This window comes from Strongylocentrotus purpuratus, unplaced genomic scaffold, assembly GCF_000002235.5.
Source record: "Strongylocentrotus purpuratus isolate Spur 01 unplaced genomic scaffold, Spur_5.0 spur5_scaffold_18, whole genome shotgun sequence".
In the NCBI taxonomy this organism is placed as follows: domain Eukaryota; kingdom Metazoa; phylum Echinodermata; class Echinoidea; order Camarodonta; family Strongylocentrotidae; genus Strongylocentrotus; species Strongylocentrotus purpuratus.
The window spans coordinates 6,916,230-6,919,825 of NW_022145603.1; positions in this window are offsets into that span (position 1 = coordinate 6,916,230).

Below are 3,596 nucleotides of genomic sequence, written 5' to 3' on the forward strand. Positions count from 1 at the left end.
TCTCATCTGGCCAAGGAAGCACTGGAACCACAGAGCCAGAATGCCAAAGGCATTTTCAACCACACGCCTTGCCCTGGACAGCCTGTAGTTGAAGATCTTCTGCCGTTGAACCATGTTACGACGGCCATAGGGCTTCATCATGTACGTCCTCATGGCGAAGGCATCGTCTCCCACGAAGAAGTACGGCATAGGGTGCTCTTCATCATCATGGGGAAGAGGAGCTGGATCTGGGATGCCTAAAGTGCCAGCTTCAATGCACTCCTCCAGTTCACTGTTGTTGTGGATCTGGTCATCAGACTGATGGCCAAACCCATCCACATCGATCCACATTAACTGGTACTTTTAATCTACCAGAGCCATCAGGACAACCGAGAAGTACTGCTTGCAGTTGAAGTAAAGGCTCCCTGATTTGTTGGGCTTCTGGAGATGGATGTGCTTTCCATCATAGGCTCCCAGACAGTGAGGAAGATTCCATCTGGCTTCAAAATCACCTGCAACCTCAAGCCAGCCTTCATTGGTTGTGGGGAGGGAGATGACTTCTGCAGTATACTCATCCACTATCGCTCTGGCTACATCAGGAACAAACTTCTGGATGGTTTCCTTGCTCACTCGGAAGTTGTAAGACAGCTCGGCATAGGTGGCCCCAGTGGCGAGATGGCGCAGGAAGACGAACAACTTGAGACCAGGGGGAATGGCCTTCCTGAAGTGGGTGTCCTTCTTCTGCAAGTGGGGTGTAAGCCTGACCAACAGGTCATCAAACATCTCTGGGGACACCCTGGTGTAGTTCTTGAACTTCCTCCTGTCATAGTGTGGTACTGTCCACGTTCGGCCCTCAACATGGGTCTAAACCACCAGTTGTGCTTCCTTTTCTTCTTAGGAGGCTCTTCTTCTTCAGGACTGGCCAGCATAAGTTGATAGGCAGTGGCCACCTCAGCATCTCTCATCATCTTCTGATGGAGCAGCATCATCACTCCAACATTATCAAAAGCCTCACACATATCAAAATTGTAAATATTTAGTAGAGATGTTGTTCATACAGCAGCTGAGGAGGGTCTGAACCAGGTAGCCGATGGCCGGTATTTATATAGTCGGCAAGTAGCGCCAAGCGGCGGCAAGTTCAAACCAATTTGGCGACCTTTGGCACAAAATAATCACCAAGTGGCGCAAAGTAGCCGTCTATTGGCGCGAATGGCGCCAACAGGGTGAATTTTGGAATCAAATGGCCGTGTAATGGCGCGAACTGGCGCGACCTGGCGCAAACTGGCGCAACAGTTTGGAGCAAGCCGGGTGGCATTTGGCGCACGCCATATGGCACCCAGTTTATTCCACTTGGCGACACATGCCGAGCGGACAGTAATTCGGCGCCACAGCGAGCCACTACGCGCCAATCACATAATCTTTGGCGCAAACTGGCACCAACTGGCGCCGGCCCAGTGGACTCCTAGCATAAGAGTCCAGTCGCACCAACGAGACAGGCCGAAGATTGACACCAAACCGACAGCAGACGTTTAAAAACAATTACATTATCCCCCGAATGGTCATGAATCGATCGGTCTGATTCGGAGTGCCTTTTTGGTGGTGTGACTGAGGTATACCAAAACATAACAAATAAACCTTTCATTTCGAGCAATGCTGCAAAACGCCCGATTGAATTCGTTCACGTTGAAATGGAGAAAAATTAATGCTAAAAATAACAACGGCCTTCATTCTTCCGTCGTTAATAACGGGTGAATTTCACAAGCGAGAGAGCAACGGTTTTATCCTTGTTTACATAAGGCAAAATGTATTGGTAATTTCATGGGTGTGACTCTGAAAGGGGGACTATGAAAAGGTTCGAAGTGATAAGGTTTGTCTTACGTAAACATATTCAAGGTTGTTCTGTTTCAGAGATGAATTATTGGCATGCACATAGCATTCAAGGGATCAGATAAATATAGGATACTACGAAATAAAATGGCATAACCTTACAAATAAACCTTTCATCTCAAGCAATGGGGCAAAACGCCTAATGAAATTCGTTCCCGTTGGAATGGAGAAAAATTAATGCTAAAAATAACAAAGGCCTTGATTCGCCGTCGTAAACAGGTGTTCCCAGGTGTACCAAGGTGAAGTTAATAGGTACCTGGTAGGTTTATTCCTTGAAATACACTGTGCGCCGATAAGGGCTGCCGGAGCTAAAGCTAGGGTAGTTCTGAAGCTCTTTGAAAGCGCATATAGACGTTATATAATGTGACATGTACTCATAGGCGTCAATCCTTACGTAAAACCTAATGTTCAGGGGGGGGGGGGATGATCTATTCATCCATCCCCCCTGAACAATAGGTATTACGTAGGGATTGACGCCCATTCATGTACTATACAAGAACCGAAAATTATTATCATTATAATGACCCTTACTTAAAGACATCGTTTAACAATGTTAAATCTAAGATGCATGGCCCTACGTGTTATCAGTGTCTTTGATATGATGTAATATTGAAGCCCTTAAACAAATTTGCGCTTCAAAATGATTATGAAGTGAAGTAACCTTACGGGCTCCGTCCGATGAGCAGGTGTGCCGATGGCTCCTGGAAGGTGCCCTGCCGGGGCCCGGTCGGTGTCCTCAAGGCGCCAGGCAGGGTGCCGTGCGGTGCACTGAACTACAGAGAAAAAATGTCCCACTTTTTAAAAGTTGTATTGTTTGAATATAAATATTTAATCATGGGTTTCATGATATATCTGGATAGAGTTATCCTCCCAGTACCTTTAGGTACCATTTTCATATGAATCTCTGCATGCATCTCTAAATATCAGACAATCTTTACAAGACTGCCAGATCTCACTTGCGCCAAGTTACTGCGTGAGGAATACAACAGTGCATTAAACATAGACAGTCAGACACGCGCACACGCACACACACATACACATACACACACACACACACACACACACACACACGCACACGCAAACACAACATACACGGTGACAATTGTTTCATAATTACCCCTTTTCTGATTGAGCATTGATTATATCAAGATCGCTGAATGTTTAAGTGACATAACCCTAAAAATCTTTCCCTTTTGTACACATTCACTACCACCATCATGTCATCATCATCATTTTCATCATCATAATCTTCATCATCATCATCATCATTATCATCATTCTCATCATCCTCATCATCATCATGAATCACAACATCCGCCAATACGCACCAAGAGGACAGCGGTCACTCAACTTTTCGTACGATAAGAAGAATTCCCAACTAAAAAGTAACATATTTCTATATTTCCTTCTAAAAAAAAGCACTTGTATTCTCGGCATAGCTTCTGTTTTCTTTGTGTTTTTAATAGAGCTATAGAATTTCGCATTTTTTTTAAACGACAAAAATACACTCGAAGAAAAACTGTTTATACCTTCTACCCTTTCCTATTATCGACCTTTTTACTCAATATATTGACAGAAACTTCATTTAATAAAAAGCTTTATGACAATATATGCTTCTTTGTCTTGCTTGCCGTTGACATGTTTCTTTTTATTATCTACTCAGTCCCCAAACAACTGATAGAGATGTACGTTAGATTCATATTTGCTAAATCCTTCGAAAAACAAATTAC